The sequence below is a fragment of the Alligator mississippiensis genome, chromosome 2, assembly GCF_030867095.1.
Source record: "Alligator mississippiensis isolate rAllMis1 chromosome 2, rAllMis1, whole genome shotgun sequence".
Lineage (NCBI taxonomy): Eukaryota > Metazoa > Chordata > Crocodylia > Alligatoridae > Alligator > Alligator mississippiensis.
In genome coordinates this window covers 118,258,472-118,278,582 of record NC_081825.1, presented here as the reverse complement: position 1 = coordinate 118,278,582, position 20,111 = coordinate 118,258,472, and the positions used below count along the sequence as shown (strand labels likewise).

General features: G+C 41.5%; 1 long non-coding RNA gene across 3 annotated transcripts in view; it reads left to right on the top strand.

The window, feature by feature from the left end:
- Window positions 1–16,753, top strand: part of LOC109284821 (uncharacterized) — a 105,102-nt gene extending 88,349 nt beyond the window's left edge. For all 3 annotated transcript variants that reach the window (XR_009459845.1, XR_009459844.1, XR_002092403.2), the window contains 5 exons: window positions 2,832–2,995; window positions 3,514–3,673; window positions 8,800–8,874; window positions 9,830–9,906; window positions 10,260–16,753. This is a non-coding gene — a long non-coding RNA (uncharacterized LOC109284821). The remainder of the gene's footprint in view (window positions 1–2,831; window positions 2,996–3,513; window positions 3,674–8,799; window positions 8,875–9,829; window positions 9,907–10,259) is intronic.
- Window positions 16,754–20,111: the final 3,358 nt, after the last annotated feature.

Genomic DNA, 20,111 nt, shown 5'->3' with positions numbered 1-20,111 from the left:
ATTTCTGTCTCAGACTACAATCTTTATCTTGAATATCAGGTTTATCTGCCTTCTGTTGTCTTTTAACTTCTGTATTGGATTGAAATTTCAAATGATATGACATAGGTCTAATAAAGGAGGGTCATTAAAGCAGGGTTATCTTCTAGTTGTATAGGAGCCTCCATGGACAAAGTAAATATCCAATTTACCCAGTGCAAATTAGTTTTTCAAGTATGAAATCCATTGACAATATAATATAGCAAAGGGTAACTTAGTAGAAGACTTTGATCACCTGATGAAACTGGTCACAGGTCACTTGGAAAAGGAGAACAGAGGTTATAAAACAAAATACATCTCATTAGCAGGGATCCTCATTTTCTCTGATAAAAAAAAAAAAAAATCCCCAAAAGTGAAATTTGGGTTAGTTTTTTTTAAACCAAAAATTGGAGTTTTTTTTTTTTTTCAGAGAAAACCAGGATTCCTGCTCATTAGCCATTTTAGAGAGAGAGCAAGAGCAGGCAAGTGAATGTTTGCGCATGTGCAGAAGGCAACTAGGTATAGAGGACAGAGGAAGACTCTGTTCTAGAAGACAACCAATGTGTAGGAGGGCAGGAGAAAAAGGAGGATCCTGTGTTCTTTAGAGGACTTCAAAATAAGCTGAAAGCACTGCCAAGAAGCATGTATATTAGCCTAGTGTGATGAACTGTGGTTTTTACTGTTATTTTTCTAGGTTAACTGTATCCACATTACTATAATATTGTGTGAATCAGTGTGGCTGGTAGGTGTTATATGGCCTAGGTCCTTTCCAAACAGGCATCCTTCTACCAAACATTGAGAAGGTGAGGACCTAGAAAGTGTCACTCAGGTGTTCTGGTAGGTTTCCCTTTTGCCTACCATGACCTGATTTTACTTTGGTTGAGAGCCAGTTCCCCTTTGAGTAACACTCTAGTTCTGAGACCCCTGTCTCTTTGTGGGGCTCTACCTCCCCTACACCACACCCTAACCACCTCCTTGTTATTGGTTGGTATTCTAGAACTGGTAGGAGGGAGGATGCAAGGTTTTTCCTTTTCCTTGTTTCTCCCATGGTTATGGGCTGACACCAGTGATGGCTTTCATTATTTACACTCTACTCCACTGACAGCCCTAAGGCCACTCAGGCAGGCTGGGTTAAATTTGGCCTTCCAACTCAGGGACTTTCTAATTCAGTCCCACCAAAGGCAAAAGAAATAAGCAGTCCAAACTTCCAAAAAAAGAACCAAACCCCAAAATAAAGAAAAAGAAGATCAATGTCCAGCTTACCCCTCTGGGTCTTAACTCCCACTCTTGCACCCCAGTAAGGTCTCTTTTGGCCAGGTCTATGTATAGCCAAATCCCAGACCCTCAAGGGTATGCGAACTCCTCTTGGATGCTGCCCCACAGTTTGAAACAAAGTCCTCAGAAGGAAGGCAAACCCATCTGGGCTGCTCCCAGCCCAATTCACATATAGTTTCATAGTTTCATACATAAGTCTCTTCAAGAGGGACCAACCCCTCAAGGTAGTCTCCTTTGTGTGCTCTCACTCAGCCTTTAAGAGGAAGGGAATGCTTCCAGGCTGGTTCCCACACGTGGGAGTAGGCCTGTGTGAATAAGGAAGTATTCAATTCAGATTCGGCCGATTCAGAGGACAGTGATTTGATTTAGTGATTTGGATCACTGTCCCAGAGCAATTTAGCCAAATCAACTTTGGAAGATTCGGCGCCGATTTGGAGATTCGGCCATAAACTATAATGGGGAATCACTGAAATACCTATAACTTTGTCATTTTATGGCTGATTCAGAGACATTTTCAGGGATGATAGCTCCTTCTGAGGGCATGATATCTGTCAAGTTTAAAGGAGATAGGTGCAGGGGTTTCTGGGAAACTGCAGCTCAAGTTGCTGACAAGCAAAACATGACGTGTGACACTGTGTGTGTGTTAAGGTGCACCTTCACTGGTGCTGGGGCCTCTAGATGACATGGTAGTGTGTCCCAATGAGGTATCCTCCTCCCCTATAACCTCAGCCTGGTCCACCACTTTAAATGACAACAGGTAATAAAATAACTTAGTGAGCACTAGCACAGTAGCACCAGCAGCATCTCAGGCAGCCAAACTGTCACAGAGGTTTTCTTTCTTCTCCCGAAGGAGCTTCTTCTCCATTTCCATTTCACCATTTTGACAGGACAGTGTTTCATTTTGAGTTTTGTTTTGTTTCGAAAGCACTGTTCTGTTTCATTTTGTCTAAACTGTTTTGCCCATGGGCTATAATGGGGAAACACAAAACTGCCTATAATATTGTAATTTTTTGCCAGTTTTGGATGAAACAGCAGGGATGGTAGCCCCTTCTGAGGGCCTGAATCCTGCCAAATTTCAAGGACATAGTTGCAGGGTTTTCTGGGAAACTGCACCTCAGGACGCTGACAAGCAATACTAGTGACATAGGTGACACTGTGTGTGTGTGTGTGTATGTGTGTGTGTTAAGGTACAGCGGGGTAAAAACTGCAGGCATGCTAGCCCCTGCTGGGGACACAAAGCCTGCCAAGTTTCAAGGAGATAGGTTAAGGGGTTTCTGGTAAACTGCACCTCAGGCTGCTGACAAGCAAAACTTGTGACATGTGTGACTGTGTGTGTGGTAAGGCACACCCTCACTGGTGCTGGGGCCTCTACATGACATGGTTGTGTGCCCCAATGAGGTCTCCTCCTCCCCTACAGGCTCCTCCCAGTCCACCACTTTAAGTGACAAAAGGTAGTAACTTAGTAAGCAGCATAGTAGCACCAGCAGCATCTCAGGCAGCCAAACTGTGACAGAGCTTTTCTTTCCTTTCCTTTCCTGCAGGAGCTTCTTCTCCAGCAGCTGCCAGAGTTCTCTTCCTGCCAATCCCAGCCCTGGGGCTTAGATGCACCCAGGGCCCTGCGTCCTTCCAATCAGGTGCTAAGGGTGTTGGTCTAAGGATATGGCACTCGCGGACAAGGTCCTTTCCTTTGGGACAATCTAATCTGGTAAGTTTTAGCAGACTAACTGAATAGTTACTGAAATATATCTTAGCAAGCTTTCAAGTTAAAAAACCCTTTGTCAGGCTAGGGAAGCACCTGCAGTTAGTGTGTGTGCTGTTCCTGGATAGAAGGAATAGTAGAGAATCCAGAGGCTGGTGTGCAATGCAGGCAAGAAAGCCAGTCAGTGTAAATGAAAATGGAGGTGTCAGGGGGTGAGGGACAGGCTGGGGTGGGGGGGGGGAGGGGGATGTAGCAGCACAGGTAAAAGTGGACGGGTACCTAGGGAGTCAGATGCCTGGAAGGTTGTAATGTGTCATAAATCCAATGTCTATATTGAGTCTATGAGTTACTGTACCTAGGAAGCTGATTAAGTGAAGTTCATAATCCCGGCTGTGAAAAGTGGTTTGTCATCATCGTCGTCTTCTTTCTTCTGTGTTGTGTTTAATAATCTGAATCTCTATCTGACTTCTTCTTCTATGATGTATGTGTGTGAGTGTGTGTAATGTATGTACTTCCCTGCACAGCTGGGGTCTTACAGTGGGAAGGAGTGGGACGGAGCTTGGGCTCCCCCCTTGCTCAAGAAGCCAAACCTGATCTGACTTCAAGGGGCACTGTAAGGGAGTAAACAAGGCTGAAGCATCCCAAGCAAGCACCTTCTGGATTACACCCAGGTAGAGTGCTGAGGTAACACAGCTATTCTGCTTCCAGTACCAAACTCAGAGCTCACTTGAGTTTTCCTTCACAGCATTGCCTTGTGCTGCACAGACCTCCCATTAGGGCTGATCAAGTTGGAAGTGCTATAGAGATGTTTGATCTATTTTACAAATTTTGAAATAAATGATTTAACATCATTAGATAGACATTGATGACACTAAATATTGTATTTAGTACCCATTCATTTTCAAACAATTTCCCCTTAGAATAATTATGGGAAATATACTTCAGTCAAATGCAAGTTATTAGGCTCAATACGGGAATAATGGGATGAAATTCTATGGCCTGTGGGATGCAGGAGGTCAGGCTGGATGATTTAACGGTCTCTTCTAACTTTACAATCTATGAATAAAATATCTTCTTCAGAGAGACCTATTTCACTATTGTAGAATGAATGCTTCCATTTCTTAGCTCTTCTCTTTTTAAGCATAACCAGATCAACTGTACATTCAGCATTTTTCATACTCCTCCTTGAAGTAAAAACCCTCTCACCAATATTATCAAAAGTGACCACTGATTTTGGGAGCCAAGCTTGCGACATCAAAAGGCGCAATTTTTGCAGGTAAAGAACTCCTGAAAATCATACTGAAATGAAAAGGAATTGTCAAACGCCTCAGATAACCAAACCCAAGTGTTTCAAGTTGGAATAAAAAACTGGGGCATCCAAAATGGTGATCCCTTTAAAAAAATGTTGATCTTATTATCTGCTAAATTCTTATTCTCTCACTCCTACAAATATATATTTTCATCTCCTTCAAAATTAATATTATTTTCTATTGACTTCCAATGGGGGCAGAGCATTATCTGTAACTTTGTCTACAGATAGTTTTACTTTCTTTCCAATTTCATTGCATTGCAATTTGTAGCAGTGAATTAAATGCTAGATTTTACCCATGTGCATATAACGCACCAATAGAAATCTTGTGGCAAGATGTGAGAATTCATTCTTTCCCACACTGAGGCTACTTTCCTACTGAATAACTCTTTTGATATTGTGTTCTCTTGTTTTCCAAATGAGAGCATTGCCAAAGATTTTGTTCAGTGCAGTGTAAAACATTACACCTAAAAAGTCTGAAGCAGATTGAAGTTAAATGATCGCATCTAAAGTAGCGCTCTCATATAGTACAAATGCATATATTTATAGAATGTCTTGCTCTTTTGAAAGTTCTGTTTTTAAGTGATAATAATTATTGAAAATAAAGCTGGTGCCTATTACTTCAGTACATCGGAAACTTGGGTGAATTGCTATGGCAGCTCAAACCATTTCCCCATTACCACACACAGGTGTTGGTTTAGAGTGGGGCAGGAGGAAAAAGTCCTTCTTTCAAGCCCACAGCTGCCAGAGGCTCCCCAAAGCTTGTTGGTACAGCCATACACACTGACTATGCAGTTGTTAACTGTGAGTTCATTTAGCAGTTGCATACCCGAGTACTAAGTGACTGTGCAGTTACTGGAATTATTGCACAGTAGCATCCCTTCATGGCTTTGTGGTGATGTGTACTTCACAGTAGCTCATTATTACTGCACAGTAGCTCGATACTACTGTGCAGTAGTGTCGCATCATGGTTTGTGCCCCGCAACACTATTGCATAGTAGTAAAAAGCTACTGCTTAGTATGCATCTTGTGTAGACACAGCCTGTATAGATGAGAGGAGCCAGGCGGCCTGCAGAATTTGGTTGGTGATGTCACAGAAGTGGCATACTGATATTTTACATATATTTCCTGACCTTCACATTTGTGCTTCTATCACGACACTAGAGAATCAGCACTGATGATTTTAAATTAAAGGAAAATTAACTTAGATATGGTGTGAGGAAAATTATTCTAAATAATGGCAGCAGTTAAATAATGAATAAGCCTAACAAGAAAGATTGCTAAGACATCATTAAGAAATGTTTTAAACTAATTACACATATGCAAACATTTAGGGAATGGTAAGGTATGCTAACTGCAGAGGTCTTGTCAGGGAGACACAACTTATGATCTGTTTTGCAGCACCAGCTTCTCTGAGGGAGAGAACCAAGGGAGGCTAAATTCCTACTGTCATTCTCACCTTAAAAAGGCTTACTCATGTGCTTAGTGAATAAAATTAGGATTGCTACTTATTTGTTATCATAGAGCTTTTAAACTGTATTAAATAATTGATAGATCTTTATGTGCAATTAATGTTTATGAAAGTACTGTGCAGCAAACTGATGCACAGTAAACTACTCCAGGATGCACAGTCTACACATGCGCACAGGTCAGGAGCAAACTGAGGTGAGGTGGAGCTGTTTAGTCCTGAAGCAGCTAAGGGGAGCTCCAGGCTTCAGCTGGAGCTGCCCCGGTGCCAGCACCACTCTTTAAAAGGCTGCCCAATGCTTTGTTACCTGACCAAATACTTCTCTGGCCTCGAGCATTATGCAGCCTGCTGGCATAGCGCTCCAGGATGCAATCCCAAGAGCCTGTGCCCAGTGCCCCGTAGATGCTCCTCACCCTCCCTGCAGCAGCAATGACTAGTGTTGTGACCTTCTGCTCACTACCGTGCTAGTCACATTCCACACCCGCACTGACCACCACCTGGCCCTGGTGGGACTTGACCCCATCTGCCCTACCGTGCCATGCAACTCTGCACCTGGGCCCAGGGCCCAGCCTATGCCCCGCTGTACCATCAGCTAACAGCCCTTGGGCACACATGTAGATGGCTAGCTCTTAGCATCTCCTGAACAGGTCTGAGTCTTATCCTCTTTTTTTAACAGAGCAAGGATAGTGACTTCGGAATGTTCAGATTATTCATGTTTTTTTCCTTGGGCCCTAGCTTTGTAGTGAGATCAGATAATCCTGAATGGGAATTTAACCATCAGCAGCATGGGCTAGAGTTGTGATCAGTTAGTTAAAAGCCAGGTCACTCCATGCTAAATTCAAATGTAATCAAACATTGCAACTCTATCATAGATGCATTTTCACATTGCTAACTTCAGTCTTGATGAAAAACACTTTTCATTGAGAATTCTACAGAAAATAATATCATGAATGCGAAGAGTCATTTCTGCCTCCTGGCATGCTAGGGTACCTGAGCTGATTTGCAGGATTTCACCCTTATTTTTGCAGAGGCTGCACTTTCTCCCACTTTCTCTGGCAGCTACTCTTTGTATATATACTATAGGAGAATGAGGTGGGACATGATACCATTTAATTTCCTGGGGCAGGAGGATCCAAAAATTGACTTCTGTTATATTAGTATAGCTATTAACAACTCATCCTAAAGTTTAATTACTGTGATTTATAATAAATTACCATCCAAGAAATAGATATTCTTCTTAATATTTATCACTATGCTCAAATAACAAATACACTTGAGAAAGTATTTGCTGAATTTAATAATTTACAATACACCTTGTTCACTACAGAGTAAATTGAAAAGCACTGGGTTTTTTGGAAGCAGGGTTTACTAAATATGGTTATGAATTAGTTCCTTTTCAGAAGGATTATATGATTCGTCTGCTTATATACATTTATATATATATTAGTTTACTTTATATATAGTTTTAGAAGCTCTAGGGAAAATGTACTTGGCAAAAAGCCAGTTGTGTCTCTTTATTTAAGGAACTCACTTGAAAACCTTTATGCAAACTGGTCTCAGCAATATATTTTTCCAAGCAGGGGAAATATTTTTGCTTTTAAATAATTTTAACAGATGTATGGAAAGCCACACAGTGACTAAATCATCTTTGATTATTGAATGAAATTAGTTTTCATTGTTAATAAAACTTGAAATCTTGGAGAGCATCTTGAAGGTGGTTGTGAGGCAACCGTAATAAAATATGTCTAAGCAGGAATCAATAACTTTCATATTTCATAAAATCAAGTGAAATACATAATGCAATGAAATAAAGAAAAAATAAATGTTGCATATGTAACATATAGTCCTACTCAATACAGCTGTCCTATTGAGAAATCAGTGATTTTAGTTATTTAGACTCAGTTTTGCTCACTGTTCATTCTAAAACCTAGAATATGCCATGTAGGCAGGAAAAGGGCGAGCTATCTACAGAAGTAAGCAAAAGAAATGGAACCATTTCACACAGGACTGTGCACCTTCTGCTCTTTACTGAGGAAATATCTGTCTGTCTGTATTCACAGTCCCAGTAACATACCAGTGAATCTGGGCACACTGAAAATATCAGCCCCTGTTGAATAAAATACCATCTTCTCCATGCATTTTTGAGAGCAGAACCCTTCTTCTTCAAGTGTCTTTGGCCACATGCAGACATTCCTAAGACCTGATTTATGACCATGTGGTTTAGTTTAAGTGGCATGATCATAGATCAGGTCCCTGCTGATGCACGAAATACTGATGATAATTCAGAAATTGTACCCCTAAACAGCTGGTGTGGTGAGGGCAGGGTCTGGCGATGGAGGAGCTCTGTGATGAGACTAGATAGCTGGAGGAATTGCATTAAGAAACAACAATTTGTCTCCCAATATTTACTTTTCCCTTTGGATTTTCTTTTAACATCGAAGGCATGGTGGGCAAGAACCAAAGAGAATGAGCAGGATCTAAGTGGAAGGATTACGCACGTTCCTACAGAAAGCATTAGACTTTCACAAGAGGAAATATCTGTAAATCACAATCAGGCCTCTGCTCTGCCTTTGTGCAAAAAAAAAGTAGAAAAAAATGTAAAGTTACAATTAAGCCCTGAATAATTGACCAAAAGTTAATTAATCCTGAATTTTGAGTCCAAAAGTTAATTAACCCAAAATAAATCCAATTAACCCTAAATACTGAGCCCTTCACACAACAGATGGGCAGGGAAATACTTTGGGGAGAGATTGGACCCCACAAGTGAGACATTCAGAATGACATCTTGTTTAAGAATTGTTCTGGGACTTGAGCATATGCTGGTGTGTTGAACTCTCTGGCACTAGGACTTCATAATGAGAAATTTGAAAATATCTACAGTTAGACATGGATTTGTGAATATGTGTTCCACCTGAATGATACATTTAAGCATGCAAGTCCTTCTGTGAATCTAGCCCATGTGCAACTTGATTCATTAAAGTAATTTCATTCCTATAAATGGGTTAAATTACTCATGTGTTTGCATTTTTACAGAATTGGGACTCAAGTAACCACATTCAAAAGAACTGAAATGGAGTTGAATTCGTGACTTAAATATTTCAGTGCAAGGTAATGATTGTCAGAACTTCCTATTAAATAGATAAGAAACTGGGTGAAAGATATGGTGGGGGTGTTTATACACAAGCAGCGAGGCTGGTCCAACATGCTGTAATTACAGCGCATTGGAGCAGACTTGATTAATTGACTCTGCTGGAGCATGGTAATTCCTGTGCTCCAGCAGCCTCCAGTGTCTCATATATCAGCATCCCTGTGCTTCAAAATGGCAGTGGGGGCACTTCATTAAAGGCTCATTGAGCGAGCTTTAGATGAAGCGCCCTCACTGCCATTTTAAAGTGTGGGGATGCTGATACATAAGACACACAAGGAGTTTTAATTAGAGTGGCTCTCAGAGACATTCCCAGACACTCTCTCTCAATTTCTGGCACAGTGCTCAGAAGCAAAAAAAGCAAACTAAAGTTGAATGTATAAACAGATGTATCAAATGTGTCAAAGGAAATCATACTAAGACTTACAGATGAAAGATGAAGCCATATTTGGCTTATCAACTGTGCAATTCTATGACAATTGTGTAGAAAAGTGTGCAATGTTATGATACCTCATTGTATAGAAGATATACCAGAAATTAAGAAAATAAAGCAGAGATATTTATCTGAAGAAAATTTGTATCTGCAAGGACCCTTTGGGTATGTCTATAGCACAGAAGCCATGAGTCTTGGTTAAGATGTTTCTCAGCACAACTTGCCCACCCATGCATACTTGCAGGCCCCAAATATGGAAATATGCGGGTCCTTGGGACATCCCTATATACAGCTTTCTTGAGAACAGTCTCCGGTGTTGCCACTGATGATGACTGCATAGTTGTCTAACCAGCACGTTTCTGAATCTGGAACATCTGTAAAGTAGGCAGGTGGGTTATGGTTGGGAATATGCTTGCTGGAACATGCTCTGCAAACAGTATAGACATAACCCTGATTAACCAGGTAAAATGATTTGAAATTTCCAGGAGTGAAGAAAGAAGGAGAAATCCTTCTGTGGGTAGTCCTTCTGCTGGAAAAGAACCAAAAGTGAGGCATAAGAAAGGTAATACAAGTTGTCATTTTACACTTCCTGTACAAATGGGAACATATTCGTTCTCTCTGCAGCAGCACTGACGAGGTTTGGGAGGGTAGTTTTAAATGAGAGGGTCCATAGCTATGCTATTGCATAGCAATAGAAAGACTGGCCAAAATCTACAAACAGAAATAGTAGCTCCTACCTCTAGTTCAGTTGTAAGTATTTCTTCTTCCAGTAAACAGGATTTTTTTTTTAATACTCACCTGTTTCCATGTGTAAGATCCCTTCAGTCTGAAGAATTATAATCCTGTTTTTTGGTTGCATTTTTGTCCCATAGTTGTCTGTCCTTATTTTTGGTTTACTTTTGTTTTCTGTCTTAGAGCGTTTTATTCCTGGATCCAAGTCAGCCTGCTCACGCAGTGCTGACCAGAAGACCTGACAGAGATGGAGAAGGAAGCTCCTCCCAAACAAGAGCTAAGGAGAATCGCATCTCACCTCCTGATCTAGTCTGCTAGCTTTCTTAAAGTTACTTAAAAGATATTGTTAAAGTTTAAAAATCTGAATTGACTTAATCACTATCAACCTGCAATATGAACTTGAGTGAGCTCTGAGGCTGGTCTAAATTATATTGTTTCTGTGCCTAGTGTTTCTTTGTAGGAATGAAGCAATGTTATGATAGCGTAAAGCCTTCTTCTGTGCTGAGGACAACTTGACCAGACCTAAAGATGAGGGTCCATGTGCTCAACTACTGCTGTTTGGAGACAATGATTAAGAGCCTCAGTTATTTCAATTCTAACATCAAAGCACACTAAAGAGCCTCTGATTTATCTTTAAATTTGGGACATACTATTTTCTTTCTTTTCCTAAACATTGGGCGCATCTACATAAGACACTTTGAGATTAGAGGAAATTACTGCATACTGCCTTGCTTACTGCAAGATGCTTACTGCACAGTAATTTCCTCTAATCATGAGTAAATTTGCTACCTCTAAATTCAAGTAACAAATTTATTCATGAATACTTACTGCACAGCATGGCATGTGTAGATAGCCAACCAGAGGCAAATTTGCTCCTAGACAGCAGGGCAGCAGGGATCAGGAGACTGCTCCTGAGAGAGGCCTTCTGCCTGAGTGGGCTCTGCCACCAGAGCCTGGACAGGGACAATGTCCTCTGCCCCAGCAGCAAGGAGCTTGCTCCCAGGCCCCACTCCACAATCTTGGGGAATCCCTGTCCAGGCCGGGGCTTGCTGCTAGCTGCCCCACTAACAGATTGGGGCAGGGGGCTGGGACCTACCCCTCCCCTGCAGCTTTTTCCAAGCCCCTGCCCAAGCCTCAAATGGGGAGGTGGGGCTGGGAGCTCCCTGCTTCTGGGGCAGTGAGACATTGTCCCCAACTAGGCTTTGGTGGCAGGGGCCACACCAGCAGCAGGCAGCTCCAAGGGGCAGGGAGCAATCTACCAGCCCCTGCCAAAAGACTGCTGTCTCCTGGCCCTATGCTCCCTACTAGCCCTTTGGCTAGCACTTGGGGGAAGCCTAGAGATCCCCCTGGCTGCTGCAGAGCTAGAGGGGCCAGGAGCAGATTGCTGCCATGAGCAGCAAATCTACTTCTGCTTCTCTGCATGTGTAGACACCTACCTGGAGTTTTACTCTACAGTAAATTACTCTATAATAAACCCAGCCCAGAGCATCTGCACGTGTATATGCCCCTACTGTGCAATATAATTCTATTCTTTACTTCACTGAATTTACTTTTGTTTGTGTCAGTTATTTATAAAGTTATTTTTTCCATGGGGTTCATCATCATCCTGGTTTTTATCTTAAACATTTTCCACATGCAGGAAAAAACTAAACGTTTTGCATGTTTCACCCATCCACCTTAAATTTCTTGTTAACAACATGTATTCACTAATTTAGTCTCCAACATTTGAAAAAGTAGAAAGGTTGGTTAAAAGCTGGTTTGTCATGGTTTTGTGTGTGATCTTATCAGACTGGCCTTTCCTTTCCAGATGTCATAGTTTTATGTGGTATAAATGATACTCCCATTACCAGATGGTATGAGAAAGAAACAGCTTCAGGGAGGTATATGGTGTTTAATTCTGCACATCCAGTGTCTATAAGAAAAAAAAAAAAAGAAAGAAAAGAATGTTTCTTTATTTTATTTTAAATCTGGTCAGTATAGTGTCTGAATTTTGTAATACACATTTGGGAATAGAAGCCCTTAACTGACTGAATGCACACTTGACCAGATGTGGCCCCTTCTTAATAGTCAACAAACCAGACCACCAATAAAATAATTCAAAATAGTGGCAATCACACTACTGCTATTCTCATCATAACAAGGGCAACTGTGCATAAACACTATAAGGGTCAAATTCAGTTCTCATGTATACTGGAAACATTGTCAGAGCAACTCTGTTGAAGGAAGGGGATTTGTTCTGGATTTTCACAAATTAGCTGACAGCTAAATTTGGTTTTAAATTTATCTGTGCAGAAAAGCACTTACTGGGGGAACATAGGTAATTCAGCAAATGTTAAAAGACTCTTTAATTGTACCCTAATGCCATAATGACTTCAGCTCTTAGATAATGGTGTACTTTGCAATTGTCATTGAATTCAAAAGAAGCTCAGCGTAGATATCTGGGAGAATCCAGATGAGCATGGGCGTGTGGTGTGTGGTGCACAGACTTGTCTGCAGTGCCACACACCACACATGCAGGCACTCCTCATGCTGCCTCTTTGCAGTACAGGGTTTTTTTGTGTTTTTTTGACCATTGCCAAAAAAAAAGCAGGGCAGTGCATGTAGCAGCAGTGTACACCACTCAAAACTGGAGCCTGGCTGGCTGGAGTCACACTCCAGCTGCTGGCCAGGCTTCCTGCCATGACTACAGCTCCCAGAGGCCCCCAGGACACCAGGTAAGTCTGTTGGGGTAATTTGCCACACAGCAGAGTGCGTATGGTATAGGGGTTCTCCAGGGACAAGTAGCAGAGGCATAAGGAGTGCTGCTGCTACTTGTCTCCAGGGATACAAAAGTTCCTGCTCATCTGGACGTGCCCTTGGAAGGCAGATTGGCTCCATGAAGGGATAAACTACCCTAAAGGGTAAGAGTTCTTATACTTTTTTAATCAGAGTTCCCTTGGAAATGGTTGCTGAGTCAATTAATAATTAAGCAGAACATTATCTTAATTGCAAATCCTATGTTATTTTTCATTGAAATAGTGATAGAAACAATGGGGTGCAATATTTAAGTGAATTAGTGTGGAAACTAACTAAAATATGGGCCAATGGGCCAAATTCAGATCAGAATAGGGGACTGACCATCAGGCTTAGGGCAAGCAGAGCAGTCTCCTATTCTTTTCCCATTGCTGTCAAAATAATGAGTAGGTGAATCTGTGATAAAGAAGGCTGGTGGGACCTGGTCTCATTTCATTTCTTGAGAACCTGATGTAAAGTAAAGCAGTTTCCAGGATCTTCTCAGTTGTGTTTCGAACATGAACAAACGATGGAGAGCAGGTTCCTTGAAAGCCCTCTTTCTGCCCTTCCCTGATTCTACCCTATCCATTAGAAACAGTTACCTCTAGTTCCAAATGTAATATGCTGGTTACCCTACTGGTCAGAGCAGGAGTGAAAGTTTAGGGAGATAGTCAGTTAGTATTTTTAATGATATATTGCTTATGTAAAAAATAATCAATCAAAAGTCTGTAATAGAGTCCAGAAAGATTAAAAATAGTAAAATGTATATAAGGTCACATCTTTTCTAAGTCAGGGTAAAATTGCATTTTAAAGATTAATTATTTCAGAGATGCATAAAGTATAACTCTATCCTGCCTTCTGCCTGACTTCAGACCAACATGGATAACTGCTTCTGTGTCTTCTAAACTGAAGTCTAATTCATTATGTGATATTTGCCCCTTTTTATCTTTTCATGGAGTTTTGTTTTACAGAAGTCATAGAAGTCATAGAGACAAAGGGCTGAAAGGGGCCTCCAGAAGTCATGTAGTTCAACCCTTTGCTTGAGGCAAGATCATCCATATCCAAACTATCCCATACGACCATAATCTGAACTCTACATGAGATTGGATGTGGATGTGAGTCACGTGAGATATGGATTTGAGTAAGGAAGAGGTGCGCAGCATCGGCCTCATTCTCTCCTCTGAGCCAATTGGTAACCAGTGGCAGGACAGTGTCAAGACAGCTGGAGATTGGGCCAAATGCAGTGGATGACCAGGGCGTGTTTTGTGCCTTGTCCTGCTTTGTGTGATCCACGGCACACTGCTGTACCACCATCACGGCCATTGGACCATACAAGGGTCTTGTCTGCCCAGCCAGCCAGCCAGCCAGAGTCAGACTTTGCATGCAGGGAAAGGTGTGTCCCTATCTCCCTACAGGTCTAGAGACTGACTGGGTACCCTTACCTGGGTTGGCCCACCCTTTGAGGTAGTTTACCCAGGCGTGGTCACTGTCACATGCAGACAGATGCTTGGAGCTACAGGTGAGAGTTGGATGCTGGTGAGGACCAACAGAGGAAGAAGCACTCAGGTAAGCATGACATACTCCTTCTCTGGAGGTGCTACCTCTCCCAGACACCCCAGACAGCCCTCCTTTATGCCTGTGAAACCTGGACCATCTACCAGCGTTGTGCCAAGAAACTAAACCACTTCCACCTGTGCTGCCTGCGAAAGATACTAAAGATCAAGGGCAGGACAAGATTCCAGACACTGAGGTGCTCAGAAGATCAGCTCTCCCCAGTATTCACACTCTACTGAAACTGGTGCAGCTAAGATGGGCCAGCCACCTTTCAAGAATGCCTGACACAGAAAAATTTCTATGGAAAACTGTGAAATGGAGTACGCTTTTGTGGTGCACCAAAGAAGCGGTACAAAGACACCCTAAAGATGTCCCTAAAGAGTTTTGGCATCAACCCGGAGTCATGGGACCAAATTGCTCATGACTGTCCAGCCTGGAAGTCATCAGTCCAGAGTGGAGCACTGGCCTTTGAGCAGTGGCACATGGAAGTGTGTGGCCAGAAAAATGAGGACCTCTCATGTCTAGTCCTCATCGCTCTCCTGCCCCTGCTGCTGCAGATTGTTCAGGGAAAAGATTGGGCTTATAAATCATCTGCATATGTACGTGACCTAGCCTCCACCCCTCTCCTCTCTCATTCCTCTTCCTTCTTTCTCCTGTTTCCTCTCTTTCTCTTTTCCCTTCCCTTTTTCTTTCCTGCTTCCTCTCTCTCTCCCCCCACCCCGCTGGATGCGGTCATCTTCACTTGTGAAGGATGAACAACACTTAAGACCACCCTCAACCCTGACAGAACATAGATCTGAGATCCTAACCTGCCACAGGTAAAGCAGGGGAACCACAGCAGCCAGTGGTCTGCTTCTATAAAATTCCTGTTCCCATTATTTTTTTTCTTTAAGCTGTAATATTCCCAAGGATAAAGTATGCAAAAAGAAAAATACCATTTAAAAAAATATTATAAATCATTAATCTTAGTTCTGAGGATGAATGCCACCAAATTCTAGTAGTCTTTTTTGTCTTTGATTTTCTGCTCATCTCTTTTTCCACTTACCTCTTTCATGTGCAGCAGTATTTCTCCTGTGGTATTTTTCTCGGTTGCCATCTGAGCATTTTATAGTGGAAATGTGTAAGAAACTGGCAAAGGGGCAACCATGGGGCACAAAGTTAAACCTTCAGTTAAGGTGTTAATTGAATGAGATGGGTTTTTTTGCTTTCTGATTTATCCAGTGAAGGAGACAGTGACAGATGCATACATTTCAAATTTCATGAAAAAAATAGTTGAATTAATACAGCAGCTGATGGAAGGCCTGGCACGGTACCCACTAAAATAAGATGAAGAACTTCCACTGACTCTAACGTGATAAGAATCAGGCCACAATTAGCAGCAATTCTGGGAGAGTTGTTGGGAGGGCAGCAGGTATAGAATAAGCAGGAAGATGAATGTAGAGAAGGCAGATGTGGGGTTGGGTATGTAAGATGATCTGCTGTAAAGGTGCATACAAATGAGAGAAAAGGGGCATAGGGCTGAGGGTTTATTTGCTAAAATATTCTGAAAAGAATGCAGGAACATTAGTCTGCCTCCTTAAGGAGAAGAAGGTGCACCGCAGATCAGGTTGCTATAGTTAAAACTATTATGATAGAAAAGAAAGTCTGTGGGTGTCTGTTTGACCTTAGGCAGCTTTAATATTCATACTTTGGAATTTCTGAAACTCTCTGGAGGTGCTGCGATAGCTTTTGAACACTGAAGGCATTACTAGAGTAAAGAGCTGGTGAAAATTGAAGGCAATAAAATTTGCAGAAATACAATTATCAGTCACTGAAATAAAGATGTTACTTATCTTGTTCTTAGAAAATCTGCTCCCAGACATAATTATGGTACATTATAACAACAATGCTGGATGGGCAAACTGAAAAAAAAAAAATTATTTGCTATAGAGAATAAATACAATGGGGACACTTTTTCATTCATCTGTCATGGTTCAGTAGATATAACTTTCCTTTCTTTTTTTCCCCATTACCAATGAGGGGACGGGGGGCAATCCCCTGTTAGATACTACAGAAAATCCATGAACCCTATGCCAGCTCCTGCTTTACCTATGAATATATAGAAATCTTCTCTCTAGTTAGTTCAGTGCCAAACAGAGGCTGGCTAATACCAAGGATTCAGACCAACACCATTTATGTAGAAACACTGTCTATTTTGGCCTGTTTGTCAGAATCTCCTGTTTGGCTTAATACAGCAGCTTTGCTAGCCAGGAGCAGTTGGAGATAATATGCTATCCTAGAGACTCTGTCTCCTTTTGCAACCCACTGCAGTCATCAAGGAGGTTCATATGTTTCCCATCTGTGGAAAAGGTCAGGTATTTACCAAAATAACATGTAAAAAAAAAAAAAAAAAAAAATATATATATATATATATATTTATTTTTCGTCTGATAGAATACCTGTTTTATTCATCTATTGGTTTTGCTTAGTGGCCAACACTGTAGGAGACGAGCAGTCACAGACCTTAATTCATGCAACCTTACAAGCAAAGTAGGCTATTTTAATTCATCTCATTTATAGTTGTGGAAATGTGGGCTTTGTTTGGAGAAGTCTGAGAGAGAGCACAGATTTTCTAAAGTGGGATATTAAGATTGAAGTGTTTCTGTATAATTTTTATAATGAAGATTTTTTTTTTTTACTGGAGGTTGGGTGTTACTGAATTTTGAAGGGTGTAACACCTACCTATCATCTAGGAAAAAGCAACTGAGCTTATTTATAAGATAGATAGCTGAAACAAAATGGGAACAGGTCAAAACACACTTCATGTGCAAGGCTGAAGTAGAAGTTTCATTCATGTGAAGGATTTTTCTTCTGGTGCGAGTGAAAATGCTCGGGGTATTGTTTGATGAAGCTGAATGTGTGTGTGTGTGTGTGTGTGTGTGTGTGTGTGTGTGCGCGCGCGTGTGCGTGTGTGCATGAACCCACGTGCACATGAAAGGAGAAGAGGGAGAGAAAGGAGCAGTGAGGACATATCTAAAACACACAGAGGGGATAATCAGGAAGCCTAAAAGAAAGCCAGAGAAGCACTTGTAGCATTACCGAGAGGGAAAGCTGAGCCAGAGATTTTTAGGTAGAGTGCTGATGGGAAAGAGATTTAGAGATGTGACAAAAGAAACTGTTCTGTTTGTTATTGTAAATGACTGTGTTCAGGGAAACAGGACTATACGGGGCAGATCGGGGGGGGGAGCAGGGGGGGGCGGGAGGCATAGGCTGGATTCCTGGTCCATCCAAAGTTTAAAAACAACTGCTTGACAGTGGCAGCACCATTTCTATTCAGACAACAATGAAGAAGATAGTTGACTTCATGGCTCATTATAATCTATCTGATTACTTCTAAACTCTTAATTCCATAGGTGTTTGTGACCTTTTTAATAGCTTTGATGCTCTGTTAACCAAGCTAGCCTTTCTTTTGCAGTTCTGCTGCCTGTTAGCTACTCCTGGTAATACATCTCTGGTTTTGCTGCCCTGTTGACTGTTTTTAACTCTAGCTAAAAACATTAACTCAGGTACAGAAGCTTTAATTCAGGTGAACATTAACTCAGGTGAGGAAGTACCATATTTACCTGGGCACAAGATGACCCTCACTGTACGATGACCCCCTAATAATTAGACTGTACACACAGAAAATTTATAAATTTACTAAAATTTTCCAAGTATGGAAACTAATTACTGGAGGAACATCTTAAATTCATCTCCCCCCCCCCCCCCCCGCTCTGCAGGTGGGGGTGGGAGAGGTGATGAAGGGGGCAGTAACAGGGCAAGTGGTGGGGAACAGACAGTGGGGGAGGCAGTAGTGGGGGCAAAGCCTAGGGCAGGCACAGGGGTGGTAATGGGGCAGGCTATAAGCAGATTGGGAGGTAGGTGGTAGGGACAGGCAGTTTGAAGGCAGTGGGGCAGGCAATGAGAGAAGCAGGCAACTTGCCACCCTGCTGCCTGCCGCCCCCATTTACTCACCATTGTGCCTTCTCCCACAAAGCCTTTGTGCCTGCTTCTTCACTTCCCCCCTCCCCCCTTACCTTTGTTATGTCTTGGCAGGATCCATCCCTGCTGCAGCCTGGGACACGTAGCATGGCTCCAACCCAGCCCAGTAACAACAGTGTTGAGTCAGCATTGCTGTTCTAGCCCAGCCCTGTAGCAGCAGCAGCACTGTCTCTGTGCCACTGCTTTTATGGGGCTGAGCTGGAACCATGCTCTGTGCCCCAGGCTGCAGCAGAGGCAGAGCCTGCCAGGAGGGAGCAAAGATAAGGAAGAGTGCATCAGGGGAGGGCAAGCGGCAGCTGTTGCTCCATCTCCAACCCTGAGCCATAGCAGCTGCCTGCCACCTCCCCTGCAGCCTCATGCTCAATTGTAAGGTGAGGAGCCTTTGGGGGGGAAGGGGGGCTTCATCTTCTAATCAAATAAATATGGTAACTTTCAGTGAATCTCTGGATACAATATCATATGCTCACAAGGGCTAGATTTTGTTTTTTGAGTCTCAAATACAAAAGATGTACATTTAATTCTTATAGCAACAGAACTAATAAAACAACATCTTTTGGTTATTTTCCCCTGGTTTATTGTGTTTTTATGCATACTATGATATAGCAAATTAATGCACATTCCAAAAAGTTATATTTCTTTTTGCTGCAATCTTAAACTGAAGAATATAGCCTTGAGCCCCTAGCTTATTAGTAAAGCTTCTAGTTTCTAGTAACAGGAGAAAATGCGTTGTGTTATGTTTGAGGCACCATGTCATATGCACCCCCCTTTTAAAAATCCTAGATCTGGCCATGTGACTACGTATACGTTTGTAAATAAACAGGATTAATGCTTCAATCATCAAATTCCCCTAATAGAAACAACTTAGAAAGATACTGGATATTCTCTATGTATTCAAGGTAAAAGGAGTTATATTAATTTACTTTCTTTAAGTTTCTGAATTTCTTTAAATTAAATACAAATGGGGGAAGTGACTGCTCCCAAGTACATAAAATGTGTTGTAGTCTTTCTTTAGTTGGAGGTAAAACTAATTTCTATTCACCTTCATTATGAAATCCAACCTGCAAAATGTACCATTTTTCATGTTGCAAAAGTAATATTCCCTTTCCTTCAATCAATAATTTTATATGCCTTGGTTTTATCTTCATGTCTAATGAACATACTCAATGCTGTGGAGTCTTTCCCTATGTTTCTTTGTACTTCAGAACTAATCACATTTAAAAATAACCATTTATTTTTTTCCAACCATAAATACATCACAGCTGAAAAAATGCGAAGTCATAGGAAAAGTGCACATTTCAGCTGGAAGTGATATTCAATACCTTAATTTGATCTGTGTTGCAATCTCACAAAAATGTAACTAAATGAATAAGGAAAGAGCATTACAATAGCACAAAAAACTATATCAGTTACTTCACTAGGAAAGTGTTCTTGAAGCTGCTTGTTTCAATTCTAGCTGCTAATCAAATATTTATATATACACACACACTAAATCTATTGCTGAGTTTATTTTGATTAGCAACTAGAATTGAAACTATATATATATATAAATATATATATATATATATATATATTAGTGCTAGGAATTGTGTTGTTTTATACAATATCTGTTAGGATCATCTGGGTGGAGGATGCATAAACACTGAAACATTAACAAAAGTAGTGCCAGTTTCAGGGTTCAGAAAAAGTAGC